This window comes from Callithrix jacchus, chromosome 3 (genome assembly GCF_049354715.1).
Source record: "Callithrix jacchus isolate 240 chromosome 3, calJac240_pri, whole genome shotgun sequence".
Classification (NCBI taxonomy): Eukaryota; Metazoa; Chordata; class Mammalia; order Primates; family Cebidae; genus Callithrix; species Callithrix jacchus.
In genome coordinates, this window is record NC_133504.1 from 130348549 (window position 1) to 130368017 (window position 19469).

Here is a 19469-nt window from a genome sequence, read left to right on the forward strand (position 1 = left end):
CTTTGTGGGTGACCCATCCTTTCTCTCTGGCTGCCCTTAGTATTTTCTCCTTCATTTCCACCCCGGTGAATCTGATGGTTATGTCCCTTGGGGTTGCTCTTCTTGAGGAATATCTTGTGGTGTTCTCTGTATTTCCTGGATTTGAGTGTTGGCCTGCCTTGCTAGGTTGGGGAAATTTTTCTGGATAATATCCTGAAGAGTATTTTCCAGCTTGGATTTGTTCTCTTCATCACATTTCGGTACACCTATCAAACCTAAGTTAGGTCTCTTTACATAGTCCCACATTTCTTGGAGACTTTGTTCATTCTTTTTTGCATTTTTTTTCCTAATCTTGGTTTCTCGTTTTATTTCATTGAGTTGATCTTCGACTTCTGATATTCTTTCTTCTGCTTGGTCAGTTCGGTTGTTGAAACTTGTGCATGCTTCACGAAGTTCTCGTGTTGTGTTTTTCAGCTCCTTCAACTCATTCATATTCCTTTCTAAGTTATCCATTCTTGTTATCATTTCCTCGAATCTTTTTTCAAGGTTGTTAGTTTCTTTGCATTGATTTAGAACATGTTCTTTTAGCTCACAGAAGTTTCTCATTACCCACCTTCTGAAGTCTAATTCTGTGATTTCGTCACAGTCATTCTCCATCCAGCTTTGTTCCCTTGCTAGTGAGGAGTTTTGGTCCTTTCTAGGAGGCGAGCTGTTCTGGTTTCGGGTGTTTTCCTCCTTTTTGCACTGGTTTCTTCCCATCTTTGTAGATTTATCCACCTGCCGTCTGAGTGGTTGCCGACTTTTTGATTGGATCTCTGAGTGTATGCCCAGATTGTTGATGATGAAGTATTTCTGTTACTTGGTTTTCCTTCAACCAGTCTAACCCCTCTGCTGTACGACTGCTGAGGTCCACTCCAGGCCCTGCTTGTCTGGGGTACACCTGTAGCAGCTGCAGAACAGTGAGGGATACTACCAGTTTCTTCTTCTGCTATCTTTGTCCCAGAATGATGCCTGCCAAATGTCAGTATGATCCGTCCTTTTTGTGGTGACTCTTTGGATATATGGGGGTCAGGGAGCTGCTTGAGGAGACAGTCTGTACTTTATAGGAGCTCAAGTGCTGAGGTGTGAGCTCTGTTGTTCATTCAGGGCTGCTAGGCAGGAACGTTTAAGTCTGCTGCAGCAGAACTCATAAAACCCCGTTTTCTCCTCAGAGCTCTGTCTTGGGGAATTGGGGCTTTCTTTATGAGTGTCCATTGCCCTGTCCTGCCCAGCTAGGAGGCAGTCTAGTCACTATTTGCCTGCCAAGGCTCCGCCCTGCTGGCGTGGGGTCCGCCCTGTTACTGCAGGCTCTGCCCTGCTGCGGCTGTCTCCACCCTGTTGCCACGGGCTCCGTGCTGTGTTAGAGTCTCTCTGTTATGGCGGGTTGCCTCGGCAACGGCAGGCTGCGACAGCAATGGGAGTGTACCTCAGTAGGGGCGGATGGCCTCAGTAATGGCGGATGCCCCTCCCCCACTGAGCTGCACCATCCTGGGTTCAGCTGTGCCCACAGTGAAACTCTCCACCCGGAGCGTTTTGAATCGCCATTTTGTTTTGTCCCTGTGGGGGTGAAACCCACCGAGCCTGCTCACCTGGCTCACTGCCTCGAGTGCCTCTTTTTTTTTTTTTTTAAGTTGAATGGTTGACTTTCCCCCAGGTATTTCTGTTGCCTGCCGTTAGGGCACCGGGATCTCTGTAATTTCCCGTGCAGCGACCCACTGCACTGACTCAAATGCCGCTTCCCAGTCATCTCCTGGTCTTGCTCACTGTCCAAGTCCCGTTTAATCAGATGGATATGCTAATCTGCCCTCCCAAGTCTCATATTGCCAGTTTAACAGGGCACCCAGACCAGTGCATTTCCTGTGGAGTGTTGTGGAGTGCTGCTGCGCTGCGGCACCAGCCGGAGCTTCCACACCAGCCAAAAGAGCTGCGCTGGCATCCCGTGTCTCTCCTACACCTGGGAATTCCCTCGTTCTGTGGGCAACAAAGATCCATCTGGAAATGCGGCTTTGACTCACCCTCTGAGCGTTCACTGAGAGCTGCAATCCTGGGTTGTTCTTATGGTGCATCTTTGATCATCCCCACGTTTTTCTAAATATATAGGCAATCCTGCATCTGTCTGAGAAGCTTCTTTATGATCAAAACACAGATAGAGAATGTTGCGTAATGGCTCAAATTGGGATTGATGACCATTACTATACTTGATAATATTTCTTCCAATCTCTGTTTCTCTCATTTTATCACTATCTTATTTTAACTTAACTCTCTAAAAATACAATAAATATAAGCTCGTCTCTCCTCTTCCTATTCTTCACGATCTATTTCCTTTTCCTTTTCTCTCCTTCTTCACCTTATTCTTTTCCAACTAACACATTAACTAAATTAAGTATTCAGTATAATCTTCCAGGCTAGATTTCCCTATAAATTAATAAAATTACTTAAAGATGTTTACTGTACTATATATCTTTTGATTCTCAGCCTTCAGTAATTGTCAGGTGTTACTCATACCCATTTGGATATTATCTCTTATTTTGCATGTCAATATGAGTGGCTAAGTACATACATAAAGTGCTGTACAGAAGACTAATTCATAGTGAACTCTTTAAAAAATATAAATTTCTAATTATCTCCTCTTCTTTCATATAAACTGATTTTGGTCTTATATTGACCAAGTGTATGTTAAAACCTAAAATTTCAAGTGCTGCCTTGACATCTTTCAGGCTCCCATGGCTCAAAAGGCCTGTCTGTGAGTTCCCTTGTTCTCAAATAAGCTTTTTACCCAGCAGGAAAGGCTCCCCACCTGGTGAGTTCCCCTATCAGCTACACCAGCTGCATTCCACCTGGTCCTTAACCTAATGGGTTTCACTTTGCTACAAGATTATTCAAACAAGCCAATCACAACCTACCCTAGGAACCATGGGAAACCTCACCCTTTTGTTACTACAAATCCTGCCTCCAACAGCTCCTGTTGGGTCACTCTACTTCTGAGAGTGCTGTGTGGCATGCGAGGACTTCCTTCCCTCCACCTCCCTGCTGGGCTGTGAGTACACAGGATTAACCAACTGCTTTCAATTTTATCACAGAGAAGTAATAGAAACAACTCATTTCTATATTCACAGAATAAGAGCAAACATCATATGCTGCTAGATTTTAGTCAGACTTAAAGCCTGTTTCTTCTCTTTAGCCTAAATTCACTTTTATCTTCATATATAAATGTTAAAAGCATGGCAATTTTTGACACTATTTAGAAATTTGGATAGATTTAGGCTATTGCTTTTATCTTTTTCAGCCGTGTTCAATAATTTATATGCACACATGCATGCATACTTTGAGTTACTTTAGCTTTTATAATGGTTTTGAACATTTACTAGAAGTTGCATTTATAGCAAGACCAGTAATGAATACCAAAAGGAAAAATGCAAATGATCAACTTATTTAAAAAACTATTGCCTGTCAAACAAAACTGTCATTTAGGTTTGCATATGTATATTTAATGGTAATCCTGTAGAAACAATGTTGTGTATAAAAGCTCTTTTGGAAAATTTTTAAAAAAGTTAATGAGTTACTTTTAAACCAAAGTAGAATAGTGACAAAGACTTTCAAATTGTAAACAATAAGCTGAGATACAACTACATTTCTCTATCCATATTATACTTTCCACATCAGCAAAAACTTACTTTAATTAATTAACTCATGCATCATTATTTTCATCATGTATTTATTATACTCCTGTATGTACTGAATTAACTACTTTGGTAGGTACTGACAGAATAGTAAAAAATGATATGTAGCATAATACTAGGCTAAGAAGGAAAGCTAAAATGACATACAGCAGGTCCTTGAATAATGCCATTTTGTTCAGCATTGCATTGTTATAAAGTTGGTGAGAAAAGAAAAACAACAACTAGTTTCAGTTTGTGTCATATTTTGCTTAAAGTCACAGTTTCCAAGAACCTATCAATGACAGTGAGAGAAGACCGTACATTGATATTCCTTTTATAGCTGCATAAATAACTGTATATAGATAGTCCTTTTATATTAGAGTCCATGAAGAAAGTAAATTTTAAGCTGGTCCCAGGAATGGTTTAATATAATTTTCATATGTAAGGGAAAAAGTGAAGGACATTTTTATTGAAAGCAAAGTTCTCTAGAGTTAGCAATGTGGTTAATGTAAACTTGGGTCAGTAGGGAGCTGACTGAATTGAAGATTAAATTGCTTTCTAGAAGTGAGTAAGTAGTTTGAAAAGATAGTAAACAAGTTAGTTAAAGTGTTAGTAAAATAGTAATATTTCCATGGCTTTTGATAATTAATGTGGTTGCAGAATACTTTTAAAATAAGCAAAAAGCAGCGTAGACACCTGAGAAGTCAAGCTCAGCCTGAGTAAAAGGTTTGTTTGCATAGTAAGAAGTTTGAAAGAGCAACTGAATTTTACTTCTGTGAGAGTTGGAAAAGCTGTCATAACCTGCCTTACTTTATCATTTCCCATTCCTCACCAAAACTGATTCCTGTTAATTACCATAATATGTTCACAACTGTTTGAACTGATATTAATAATGATTACTATGTATTGAATATCTACTACATACTCGTGCACTTGATACAAGTTAAAATACATTAATTCTCATGTTGGAGAAAGTGATGTCTTGTTAGGATAGATGTATGCTTTTCTTTTTTTAGCTAGAAAATGAAAGTTATCCATCATTCATGCCTAGAGAAAGTGGGGTGCACATTTCATAACAGCATCTTGAGAGTAACTCATCTTAGAAATTGACTCATACTTGGGCTTTGAAGCTGTCATTTCCCATATGAGAAGATAATTATAATAGGGCCAGAACTGACAAGTGGTATTTTGATGTAAACAATGAGCAAACAGACAGATCAATAAGTGCTGAGCAAGGCATGCTTCACCTCAGATTATATTGACTTACTGCAAAAATAATGGAGTGACAAAATGAAAATGTGTTATGCTTTATCTGAGTTATGGTCATAGTAATATGTAAGGTAATAGATTAACTCAGATAAGACTTGCTGCAAAAGAAGCATCAATAACAACTATGAGAAAATCAATTTGCAAACACCTTCATAAAATCAAGTTCCTGAGAAACAATCAGCATACTTTACTAAAGAAAAATACCTGTTTAAAAAAAAAGTAAAAAAAAAAAAATACCTGTCACACTTACTTGTACAGAGGATGAGGCTGGACATAAATTACATTTTTATTTTAGCTAAGGATTTGACCTTCAAAAGATGTTATTTTAGTAGTGCCATGACTCCAAGGCATCAGGTCAATGTCTTAGGGGGGTCCAAAATTCAAAATTCTGCGTGCTTTTTGATGATGTGTGGGGAAAACCCCAAAATATAAAATATAGCTATGACAGGCAGTGATATGTGACTTCAGGGAGTATGGTGGATAAACAGTCTCTGGCTGTTAACTCTTTCATTTTCCACCTCAGCATTTGTGTCAAGATCATGTTCTTCTCAGGGTGGCCTTAACTAATACATTATCAATACTGTGATACAAAGAACGAACTATGTCCACCCAATATGGGACACCCCTAACAAGTAATTTTTGCATCAGAGCTCCCAGTTGGCTGGAAGAGACTGTCAAATCTGACCAGTTCTATTTTTTTTCTCTTTTTCTTTCACAATCACTTACTTGGTGAACATTTTGTACTCTTAAATTTGTCTCAGGATCTGTTTCCTGGAGAACTCAATTGACGTGGTAGTACTGTAAGTGGTCTGCTAAAACAGCCATTCAGAAGACATTTGGGGCCTTGGTTGCTCACCATCTGGTTGGCAATGAGGATGGTATTCCAGGTGGCATCATGGTCCAAGGACTCTATTTCTGGCACAGGGTGGTGGTTCAATTGCTAAAACTTTCATTGGTAGTGACTTTGGAGAATGAGTGGGAGAACGTAATTGTTGATGACCAAACTCCGGTTAGAGTCATCAAACTTCAGAGATGTTTCAATGCTCAGCCAAGGCAGGATTATCATGCTAAGTCAGCACACTGCCTTGGTTGAGCATTCAAACATCCCTGAAGTTTTATGACTCTTGGGAAAAGCTGTACCTTGACAAATCTACAAATCTGAGTAGATGTTCCTAAAGCTTTTGGCCTCACAATTCCACTGGTCCCTCTCATCCTCCAGATGTGATCCACGTTTCCTTTCTAAGAGGTAGCACATTGCTATGTTGAATGGTACTGCCAGAGTGTCTTCATTGTAAGACAGTAGAGATTCTTCTCAGGATTTGCCTCTATGTCCTCTCTTGGCTTTCAGGCCAATAACTAAAATTAAGTTAAAACATAACCAAGTTGGGGATATGTTGGGGATGATATGTGAGAAAAAAAGGCCTTAAATCAAAGAATCTCTAAGAATTAGCCAGGATGAACCAACAGGACCTGCAGGTATACACTTAGGACTGCATTTTGGGGGTGGCAGACTTAAATCAAAGGAGGCCAAATATAAATTTTAAAAAGAGAGAGTATATTGCCTTGGAAGACCTTCTCAAAATGCTGTCTTAACGCTCTAGCAAGGACCCCAGGTGATAGGACAAACTCATTGAAAGGGTGATTCCTAGAAGTCTGGAGATAACACTGGTTCTTGTTGAACAAGTTGAAATGCCTGATTGCCATGGAAGATGGCAGAAGAAGTGATAGGGAAGCTTGGAAATGAAAATGCTAGATTGAATATATTAAGTAAGCCCAGAAAACCATCAAAAGACTGTCAGTAAAGCAGAATATATCATTCATTAAACCCACCAGGAATGAACTGATGAGGGGGGTTCTAGCATCACCAAAATGTTTAGTGGAGGCTCTCCTTTGAAAGTCAAGGATTATGGGAGGAGGTTGTGATGGAACTTTGCTTTTTGATAGTAGTGGGGATGATGTAGCACTGAAGTAGAAGAGGCCAGGTAGTTGCACTTAAATTTCAGAAACTAGGGATGCAGGGGGTGGGGAATGGGGGGCAGTCACAATTGTTATAACAACTGTTAAAGTCTGAGTGGCAGCTGAGGGGACTTTACATGCAGTGAATTGTGGAGATACCTAATAGAATGCAACATTTCTAGGAACAAAGTAGATGAGCAGCTAACAAGGACACTGCTTTGTACCTAATCCAAAGAAAGCAAAAATAATGAACAGGAAACCAAAGGTCATAGCTTTCATGAAAGGTCACATCCTTTGCCCAGTTTCCAGACCTCAGTCAGTTTTCAGACCTGAAGCCAATTAGAATCCCATATCACATCCAACATATAAATCTCTACCAGGAAAAAGAACTTGTAACAGTGCAGAAAGAATGTTGTATAATAATTTTTCTAGTTCATCCCCAGTTGGACTTATGGCCAATTACTCAGGTATATATGGAAAATATACCTGACACATTTTGAGTCTTGCATATGAGGCTTCGGTTGTCGCTGATACCCAGAAGCCTGAAGTATAACCATTGCTCTACCCTCATTTAAGTGACAATATTCAGGGACCAGGTAATAAATGTAGACTCGACCAAAGTCTAGCTGGGTCTTTAGGTTCAGCCTGTCCTTATTTCACTTATCTCTGAGTGTGTAATTGGGAATAGCATGCTTGATAGTTGGAGAACCCTCATATTGGGTCCTTGGTCTGTTGTGAAGAAGGCCAAGCAGAAGGCACTGAAACTGCTCCTCTCTGTGGGGGCAGGGTAGAGATTGGTGCCACCTTAAGAACTTAAGGGATTTCTACATATATCTTTTTAAATTTTCCAATCTGGCCCCTGCAGAAACCAGATGGATCCTGTAGAACATTTATCCACGACTTCAATCTCAACCAAGTGATAGTCCCAATTGTGACTGCAATGCCATATGTGATATCATTACTAAAGCAGATTGGTATGGCCTAAGGCACAAGGCATTCAACCACTGATTTGGTGAATGCATTATTTTCTATTCCAATCAAAAAGAATATCTTAGTTTGCATTCATATAGAACAGATAACAATATGCATTTACAATTTTGTTTTGGGGTATACAACCTCTCTTACTCTGTCAAATTGTACTCCAAAAAGATCTGTACTGACTCAACATAACACAAACATCGTGTCAAATAAAACATCACATTAATATATTACATAAATGATACCATGCTGATCAAGTAGGATGATCAAAAGGTGGCAAGAATGCTTCAGGCCTTGATAAGACATAAGATTTCCAAATAGTGGGAAATAAATCTGACAACAGTAGAATGCAACTGTGAGTATTTGGAATGACACTATTCTTTCAGAAGATCAGCCAGCCATTGGTAGCAAGTTAAATATTTTGGGACCCTTCCATCTTGGAAATACCAGCAATTCTTTCTCATAGAAAAAAAAACAACAACAACACTTGTTCTGGGTATTGTCTTTCTTTCTTGGAGATGCTTAATCAAAACCACTATCCAGGAGCTTATGCAGTGGTTGGTCCTCAGTCATTGAATACCTACAACATAGCAACTGACAGAGGGATCCACTTAATGGTGAGGAAGGTGAAGAGATGGGCTCAGACCATGAAATCCACTGGTTGAATTATATACTGCACTATCTAGCAGGAGCCAGCCTAATAGATTACTGGAATGGTCTACTGAAGCTACAGCTGTAGCAGAGGCTAGCGATAACACCTGTGAAGATGAGAAGCTATACTCCAGAATGCAGTATATCCACTGAATCAATATAGTGCTGTGAACCCAACAGAAAGAATTGATTGGTCTAGAAACCAATGGGTAGAAGCAAGTATGCCTCCACTTACCATCATTCCCTGTGATCTAAGGTAGGGGGAAGGGGTGGTGGTTTTGCTCTTTCTATAACTCTGGGCTTTGCAAGTTAAAGGTGTTGGTCCTCCAAGGGACCCTGCTCTTGTGGAGATGCAATAGTGTCTTTTTGAACTATAAGCTATAGTTGCCACCTGAGCGCATTGTATTTCTTATTGCCAGAAACCAGCAGTTAAAAAGAGGAATCATGACATCGGCAGGGATAATTGACCTGATCACTAAGAGAAGGCAGGGATATTGTATTATGGAGGCAAGATATAATATAAATCGAACTCTGTGCCTAACCAGGTACATACAGACAGTTGAGCCTTATGTAAGAAAGGTATGGTTATTGGTGCTCACATCTCTCAGGAATGAGTTTAGGTCATACACCCAGGTAAGCCACTGTGATTATTAGCAGTGATAGCTAATGGCAAAGAAAATTTAGAATGAATGGTGGAGGAGGGAAATTATTGGAACCAATTATGGTAACAGGAAAATTAAATGTTTATCTTAGAGAAGAATAGCCCAAGAAAAGCTAAATTGCCTTCAACTATTTGAAAGGCCAATACTTGAATAATAGAAGGAAGCAGATATTAACCCAGGGCAGAAAATATTTCTCTGCAGAAGTATCTTCCCATGGTACTAAGCTTCCTGTCACTGGCAGTGTTCAAGGAAAGGGAAACACATCAAGGGTATTTTGGAAGAGATTCAACTTTGGGAGGGATGAGTTGATGAGTTCTTACTAGTCCAAGTTTAGAGAATTGAAATTAGAGTCTAACACTACATGAAAGCCTCTTCTCTAGAGTCTGAACTACATGTTTAGAGAATTCAAAAAGAAAAGGGGCTGAGATATAGAAGATATGAGATATATAGAATATGTAGGATGGATTTTTAATACCATTCTGTTTTTTGCTGTTAGTACAGTATTCACTAAATTACATAAGATATATAACATTTTATTATAGAATATACTTTGTGTTAGATGATTCTGCCCAAGTATATGTTAATGTAGATGTTTTGAGCACATTTAACGTAGGCTAGGCTAAGCTATGATGCTCTGGTGGCTTAGATGTATTAATGTACTTTCAACTTAAAATATTTTCAAATTATGATGGGTTTATCAGGGCATGACTCCATTGTAAGTCGAGGTGTACCTGTGTACGTAAAATCCTCATCTCTTATTTGAGATGACAGAATAAGATTCTGTATAATAGAAATAGAAGATATTCATCATATGTGCATATGATAAATAAATTTTTGAGGGTCCTTTAGTGTGCTGCCTGATCCCAAGTTTTGATTGTTTGAGTGTGTGCTGTGTTTTGAAGAATATAGCCCTTATCAAGGAAATTTGTACTTTAGGAAAAAACTTTTAAAACTATAGTAAAGAAAGTTATTATCTTTAGTTTCTTACATTATAAGATAATGTTTTATTGGGCTGGGCGCGGTGGCTCATGCCTGTAATCCCAGCACTTTGGGAGGCTGAGGCGGGTGGATCATGAGGTCAAGAGATCGAGACCATCCTGGCCAACATGGTGAAACCCCGTCTCTACTAAAAATACAAAAAATTAGCTGGGTATAGTGGCGTGTGCCTGTAATCCCAGCTACTCAGGAGGCTGAGGCAGGAGAATTGCCTGAACCCAGGAGCCGGAGGTTGCGGTGAGCCAGGATTGTGCCATTGCACTCCAGCCTGGGTGACAAGAGCAAAACTCCATCTCAAAAAAAAAAAAAAATGATGTTTTATTACAGATTATATGTGCATATAATGAAAAGCTGTGGCATGGTTAAAATCATATTGATGTTTTAGGTGAAGAAACAAAAATGACAATAAATCTCTATTATGTTCTAAATAGCACAAAATAAAATTATGACTTTTAAAAATAATTAAAAACTTAGTTAAAAATCTTAAAAACCCAAAGAATGGTGATTAAAATAATTCACAACAGTGTGTACATCATTTGTTAGATTTTATTTTCATGATTATATAAAAATTTCTGTTTATACTTTATGTAGGTGGTTATAAGTGAATTAAATCAACTTAGATTTGAGTGACTGACTTCTAGAAATTGTATGAAAAACTTAATAGGCAGCATGAATTCAGAATGCACTCTGCTTTAGGTTGTAAAATTAGAGAAAAAATAAAATGCACAAGCTTCCTAGTTGTGAAAATTGATAAATAGAAAATGAATCAAATTTAATTCAACATAAATTTGTAGAGTTTCAGCAATTCTCTCTACAGTATGGACTATATCCTGCCAGAATTACAAGTCTAGCAGTTTGTAATTTAGTTTGGAAAACAGGACTTACCTTCATAAAGAAAGAAACAATGGTATAATAGAAACAGAATAGATGTTAGAGTCCAATTCTATTTTTAAAATCTTGAAATGCAGAGTATTATTTCATCTTGTGCAGAACTATACTCATTGTGCTTTCTTAAGTAGACTTAATTTTTTAATAATTTTGAGGAATATAATTTTTTAAATATCTGGGCTGAATCAGTTGGTCAAGTAGAGAAACTTACATCCAACTACTGTTTGGTGTAGTTACATAAGGGACTAATTAACATATCTACATACATTTAAGAGGTATACGTTGAAAATAGGAAAAAAAATGGATCCTAATAAATATGTGAGGTCAAAACATCAACATTAATGGTTCAGAAAAATTTCACAGAGGAGGTTACAAGCATGTATTATGCTTTCCCTCTCTAACTCACTCCCACTTTTATTCTTGTTGATGGTTCATTAAATCTCTTAATTGAATAGTTCTTCTCTTTCCTTGAATCACTAACCTCCATTTCTACTCCACCACCACATGGCACCAGTATGAACCTAGTCCTTATAAGGCAGTTCCACATCTAAGATCTAGAATTTTCTCCATCTCCTCTGTCTACAATCTCCTTATCCATCTTCCCTCTTATTAATCCATATACCTCAGACTGGGCTTACTCACTCTTTACATATTCATTATCCTGCTTGGATTATTTTGCTTAGGCAAAGATAGCATTAGATTATTTTTTAGCATTTGGGGCAATCCATTTTAAATTGTGAGAACTTTTCATTTGAGAATATATTTTCTGGAAAGAAGCACATATTGATCATATGTTCAGTGCTACAAAATGAAAGTATTAACTTGTAAGAATGAAGCTGTTCATTTCAAGCATGTCATTTTAAGTGGAGGTTCTTGGATCATAAATGACATTTTAATATGCAGATTAATAGAACTGAGTAAATAGAAATATTTTATAAACAATATTTAGTGAATATTTTAGTCCGTTTTATGTTGCTATAACAGAATACTTAAGACTGCATTATTTATAAAAGAAAGTATTTGGCTTATGACTCTGGAGTCCAAGAAGCATGTCACCAGCATCTGCTTAGCTTCTGGTAAGGGTCATATGCTGAATTATAACATGGTGGAAAGGCAGAAAAGTGAGTGGACAGTAGACATGTGCAAAGAGAGACACATAAGAGGCTGTGCTAACTTTATTACAACCCACCCTCACCCATTCCCAGGAGAGTGAGAACTCACTTACTCCCCAAAGATGGCATTGGTCTATTCATGAAGCTGGTGGCCTAATGATCTAAACACGTAACGCTAAGCCCACCTCCTAACCCTGCCATATTGGAAATCAAATTTCAACATGATTTTCTGGGGGACACACTCAAACCATTCAAAATTATTTCATAGTTTTATTACATGTAGCCACAGACTGTAAGTTTAATATAAAAACATTTACTAGTAATATGCAAAATAGAATATCTGGCTATCTAATCATTGTGTTGTGCATTCTTTACTGTCTTCTACCCTGCTTATGCCCCAGGAGACTGACAACTATAGTTGGCATCATGTTGGTTTTTCTGTCTTCTGATTGGTTTCAGCCAATGGGAAGCACAAGCAGGAAATTAGAAGGCAGAAGATATCAGAAATCTGAGTATTTACCTTCCTTTACCACTCTCTTTATCTGCTACAATTCTGCCAGAGATTGGTTCTCCAATTATAGCTTATATCATGTGGCTCCTCTTTCACAGTCCTAAGACCTCTCTGGACTTCACCATTACCTTACTTTTTCCCGATTGCTTTTATTCCAAGGGATTGTAATGGGTTCTTGTCTTTCTGTGTTTATTTTACCATTACTAGCTTAAGATTTTCTTACATTAACTTACAACTTTGTAAATAGTCTCTTTGTTCAAGAAACACTCAGAGTTATCATATGTTTCTTAGAAGACCCTGAAAATTAATACCTTAATTTTTATTTACATTATAGAGAATTGAGGAAAGTCTAAGAAGAATGAAATTTTTGGGGAAAAAAAGAATCAGCTTCACATCAACTTCAGATATACCAACTTAGGACTTTTGAATTATAAAATATCTATCTATCTATTTACTTACCTACCCACCTATCTATCATCTACCTATCTATTATCACACTGTAGAGAATAACAGAGCCTATTTTAGGACATCATTTAATCATAATGCTATATGATGTGGAATATAATTCAGTTAAATAATAATTACCATTTATTCTGTTAGACTTGAGTAGAACAGAACTAACTTCACTGATGCCACATTTACATATCATGACTATATTGTTGATTTACTGAACCGGTCTTCATAAATTCACTGACAGGAGTGAAACTTAGCCAATGGACATGTAAGATGAATATATCAAAACCCAATTTAGTTTCTAGACTGCTTTATAACTTCTTACAGTGTTGGAATAACTTCATAGGTGGTGTCACAATCTAAAAGTAACGATGTATTTTGGTTGTAAACTGTTAAGAGAGCATGTAAATCTTTAACACACAACTCTGATTATTTAAATTGATTTGAATTACTGATTGCAGTGTTACAAGTTTGGCAAATCATAAGTCACATCAAGGTCACAGGCTGACTTAGTTTAAATAGTAGCCTTTTGATATGGGCTGCTGAAGGTAGCAAAATAGAAGGGCTTTCTGCTTAATTACCATCTATGTGGTGTTATGGCTAATAATATTACATGCACCTTTGCACCTTTTGGGATTTAATCCCCTTCTCAGTTGGTATTTTTATGTTTAAATTGCTTTGACTACTTCAACCAGATTGTCAGAGCCCCAGGTAAAGACCAAGTCATCTTCTGAGTCAGTACAGAGTTGAGCACAGTGTCAGTGCGTGGCAAACAATTCAGGAGTAAAACTTTGCAGAGAATTTTGCCTTACTGACATCAGCTGTATAATGAAGGCAATTGCAAAGGGACTAAAATAGCTTCTTGTTAAAATGTTCACAGTTTTTCTTAACTGATATTATTAAAATTGTTTTTCCTTTTCTGCGTGTGTCCGGACTGAGTACTTGGGCTTCCTCAGTCTTCTCCGACTATTGCTTGCTATTTTTTCCTTGATTTATAGTGATAGGCTTATGGCTCACAAACTCTCACTCTTGCCATTTAACATCTGTCCCCTTTTATAGCACTCTTCAGGGAACTAAGATTGAAAGAAAATATTTTAAACTTAATAAATGAATAACCTGTCTGGGACATGAAGATATTCCCTATACGTAAGCTACATTTTAGAAATGAATGAGTTGTTCTAATTTGCAGTTGTCCTTGTAAATTAATAGTATGCAATTAATAATATGCTAATTCATTTTATTCTCTGTTCCATATGGTATTGGCTTGAGTTTCATGCTAGGTTTGCCCTTTTGAAAATGATTTTAAAATAACTCCTTACCATTGAGAAGTTTAAGAGGCAAAGGTCTATTGGGTAGAACTCTGGATTAAATTCAAAGAGATGGATTTTACTTATATTTATGTATTTATAATTAGAAATGCAATAAATTATAATGTACTGTATTTGTATAATATATAAATATTTGTAAAATATTATATGATATGTATTATATGTTATGTAAGTATTGTATATATTATTGATTGAGCTGCTGTTGCCCACGGTGGTGTCTTCCCATTGGAAGACAGAACTAACTTGGTCTTTGTAATTGTTCATTCTAGCACTTTCCTCCACACAATATTGATGAAACATATAATCCTGAGATAGTGATTGCTAACAAGCTCACTGTACTTGAACTTCAAACAAATTTAGATTGTAAGGGACGTCTCATTACAGAGAGTGTAAGAAATATCTCTCTGTTTCAAGGGCATGGATCCAAATTAGGTCTCTTCCTTTTTATAAAAACTCAAACTTTCTGCTTGATATTAGCATTAAACAATGAGCTTTTCACCTCAAGACCAGTTGCCATATAATAGGAAGGTGTTTGCAAAGTGTTCAGATGGTTGACAGCACAGTCTTTGTTGTCAAGTGTCTGGAGCTTTATTTTCATACCTCTGGGTTTTGAACTATAACTCACTCTATACTCTAAGTCTTTTCCCTACTAATAATTAGGGAGCTATCCCATACCCTTGAGGAGGGTGATATTTTTAATCTTTAACCAACAGAGCATGGCTATTGGCCAATCAGAACAGACACCAGCTGTAAATAACTGAAACAGCTAGGCAGAGCAAACCAGCTGAATATTAATTCTGCTCTAGGATGATCTTCACAAATGCTGAGTGTAAGAGACAGTGTGGTTGCCCTGCCTATGTCCCCTCCCTTAGCATTCAATATCTCATTAAATGAACAGGTGTCCCATGGGCTCTCTACCTAAGTGCTTACTCTCAGACTTTGAGTAAGACAGACCAGGAGAATTAACACCACCAGGAAAAACTCCTAGTCAATAACAAATGGAAACTTGAGTGTATATAAATATGCCAGTGTTGTTGTACTTTACATGGGAAACTCTCGGACATGTTCTACACTGCCTCTCAGAGATCATTAGCAAGATTGAGCTCCCATTGCCCATGGTGGTATCTTGTTCCTTAACACTCTTCATTGGTTTCCTGTGTGCAGTACATGTGGGTTGTGTGGGGGACAGTGGGACAAGTCAAGGAGGTTGTATCTATCTGTCTCCTTTCTAGTCTTCTTGGGATCACCCAAATAAACAGGTAAGGTAAAATTTAGGATGTAGCAAGTTTCTATAATTTTATGTTGTTTTGGCATCCATTTTGAATATAGGGTTTAACTTTTTCACACCAGAAGCAGGTTTTAGTTACCTTTGACAATTTCCAATTCTTTGCATCCTTCCAATTCCTCTATGTGGTGAATCCAGATATTTGTCTGTTTTTGAGATAGGGTCTCAGTCTGTTGCCCAGGCTGGAGTGTAGTAGTGCAAACATGGTTAACCACAGCCCTAACCTCCTGAATTCAAGTTATCCTCCTGCCTCAGCCCCTCAAGGTGCTGGGACCACATGTGCATGCCACCATGCCCAGCTAATTTTTCTATTTTCTGTAAAGACAGATCTCATCATGTTGCCCAGGCAGGTCTTGAACTCTTGGTCTCAAGCAATCCTCCTGCCTTGGCCTCTTAACGTGTTGAGATTACAGGCATGTGCCAGCACACCTGGCTCAGATATTTGTCTTAATCACTGCCTGATGGCCACCTCTCTCTGAGACAGATACAACTTCCTTGACTTGTCCCACTGTCCCCCACACAACCCACATGTACTGCACAAATATGTTGCAGTGACTAGTTCTCAGTCACAGTGTGACTGTGTGGAACATGTGCCTGTCCTAAACCCACCAATTAGGATTTACTTCAGGAAACCTGCTTGAGTTACACCCTGAACCCCAATAAGGCTGTGGCCTATAGGTTTATCTTTCTCTAGCTCCATATCTGCTGGTCTAGTGCATTACTTCTGTGACCCTCTCGTGTACTCTCTAACAGTATCCCTCTCTTTCATGGACCTATGGGTAATAAACTTCTTTTATGTCATGTGTTTCTGTTGTGTGGGTTCTCTGGGTCTCACCCAACTGACACACCAAAACCTAACCTTTTTCTGGGTCAAACTCTCTCTAGAGAGTGGGTATATTTGCAGAAATAAATTAGGCACAGATCAGACAAGAGCCACAAGGGTGTCTTCCAGTATAAACAAACTTCCTGGGAGAGGGACAACTAGTCATGAGTCAGACACTTAGGCTGTTTACCAGGATAAAGATATTTCCTGTGAAAGACACACTGTAAGCATCTATGATCAAATCTCCTGGATCCCTGTCAGGGAAGGGCTAGAGTGTGTGGCCATTCTCCAGAGAGAGATGTCAAGACCAAATCCCAACACAGAAGGTGGCACCAAACTCTGGAGGGGATGGTGATTTATCATCCCTGGTATTTATATGTACTCTGAATGTGGGTTTTCTTTCACTGCCCACATTCTCTTAATTGGCATCATTATCTGAGAACTCACAGATATGGCATCCCACATCCTGCCTTAGATTATAGGAGCCACTTTTTGTTTTTGTTTTGCAAAGGAGGTACATAATTATAAGATTCACTTATCCTACCATCTATTAACCTTGAAATGGTTGGCTTAATTTTAAGTGGGGTAACATTTGAAAAGCATTGCTAGGTATAGCCCTGCAGAGTTGAGATACTGTCCTTCAAGATATGATATAACTTTGAACCAATGGTCAATATATGGTATATGTGTGATACTCAGAATACAGAGGTTTGGGTACAGGGGTGGAATTTGGAGAAGCCCCTTTCACTATTCCCAATGACATACTTGGAGAAACTTTGCTTTCTGTGCCCTGTTCTGGATTAAAGGTCTCATTTCCTGGGATAGAGATTGGGCATTTCTATCAGGGGAGATAGTAGTTATGATGGTTAATATTGAGTGTCAACTTGATTGGATTGAAGGATGCAAAATATCATTCCTGGGTGTTTCTGCAAGGACTTTGTCAAAGCAAAGGAGATTAATATTTGAGTCTGTGTACTGGGAAAGGCAGACCCACTCTCATCCTGGGTGGACACCAACTAATCGTAGTCAGTGTAGCTAGGATAAAAGCAGGCAGAAGAATGTGGAAGGACTAGACTGGCTAAGTCTTCTGGTTTCAATCTTTCTCCAGCACTGTATGCTTCCTGCCCTCAAACATCAGATTCCAAGTTCTTCAGCTTGTGGACTCTTGGGCATACGGCGGTGGTTTGCAAGGGACTCTCAGGCCTTTGACCACAGACTGAAGGCTACACTATCATCTTCCCTACTTTTGAAGTCTGGGGACTTTGGCTTCCTAGCTCCTCAACTTATGGATGGCCTATTACAGGTCTTCTACCTGTGATCATATGCTTCATTTATCCTAATAAACTTCCTTCATATATTCATTCATCCTATTAATTCTGTCTCTTTAGAGAATCCTAATACAGTAGTGTTCCCACTAATAACTATTGACATGTCATTTGAAATTCCTTGTGCTATTAGATTAACCAAGAAAGAAGTTACTATACTGATAAGTAATTAACTATCATTATATTAAGAAGATTAAGTTACTGCTATATAATAAATATAGGAAAGAGTATATTTGAAATTCACAAGTTTTCTGAAATCCATTTTTAAAATTTATTTTTATTTATTCATATTGACACATTATAATTGTACATATTTGTGTAGTACATAATATTTTGATAAATATATAATGTATGATGATCAAATAAGGGTAATTAGCATATCCATCACCTCAAACCATTATCATTTCTTTGTGTTAGTAACATTCAAAATTCCCTCTTGTAGCTGTTTGAAAAAATACAATGAATTATTGCTTACTATAGTCACCCTATGTTCCTGGAGTTCTTGATGTTTTAATGTGTAACAGTAGCTACCAGTGGGCTATTAACCCCAACATGAAGATACAACAGGCAGGGCTTATACTTCTCAGAGACAAGCTGAAGTACTGCTTAAGGTACTTAAAGGCCCTAGAGTGAGTGATAGCAGGAGATGTACAATGTCACTTTAGCCTCAAAATCAACTTCAGTAGTGGGGATTATAGCTTACCCCATTTTCGTTACAAATTCCCATTATTCTTCTTGTTTAAAGTCTTATTTGTTTTTAGAAATTGTTATGGACCATCAACTTGAAGAAGCATTGATAGGGCAAATTGAACTTATCATGGAAGACAAGTGAATTTGAGAATTGCAAGTGGCAGACTGTAGCACATGCCATTGCAGCTAAAAGCTTATCCCCTTCAACGTTGATTGTTGTAATAGCATTCACTGTTGTAGTATGGGTACATAACATTGGCTTTTAAAAGCCTGTGGCTCTCTGTCTGAGAGCTTTCTCTTAGCCTTTGCCCAAGGCAAGCCAGGAGTGCTGGAGAAGTTAATGCCCATAAGAACAGCACTCAACCAATGATGAGAGTTGGATCATAAATAGTCTGTAGACTACAACCAACTTAGGTGGAATAACTGAAACTCCTTTCACACTGTCTCCTGGTGTTCCCAGTAGCACTGAGTCCCTGCTGTGTGAACTGGCAGTCTGCTCATGAATACATCTCATCTTCCTTTTTTTCATTTCCCTTCATTCTCATGGTACTTCCTAGGATCAACTCCTAACCTCCAAAATAAACCACTTGCACTCAAAGCCTTTGCGTTGAACAAGTTAAAGAGAACTCTGGAATGTGGTGCTTCTCAGACATTTTATTATAGTCTTGTGTACTGTATATCAACGAGAGGAAAAGCTAGAAAAACTTAGCAATCTTACTCAACCATAGCACATTTTTCAGCAATTCCCTTTTGTATCTTGAAGAAGTAGGCTTCTTTGGAGAATACTTTTTGAAAACATTGAGAAAAAACACCTCCATGACAAATACAAATTTTCCAAATCAGATCAAGCTCTCTATAACTGAAT

At 38.1% G+C, this 19469-nt stretch overlaps 1 long non-coding RNA gene across 11 annotated transcripts in view; it reads left to right on the forward strand.

The window, feature by feature from the left end:
- Nucleotides 1–2985: 2985 nt before the first annotated feature.
- The window catches only part of LOC128931612 (uncharacterized), a 522921-nt gene continuing 506437 nt past the window's right edge, over nt 2986–19469 (forward strand). For all 11 annotated transcript variants that reach the window (XR_013533457.1, XR_013533463.1, XR_013533456.1 and 8 more), the window contains exon 1: nt 2986–3055. This is a non-coding gene — a long non-coding RNA (uncharacterized LOC128931612). The remainder of the gene's footprint in view (nt 3056–19469) is intronic.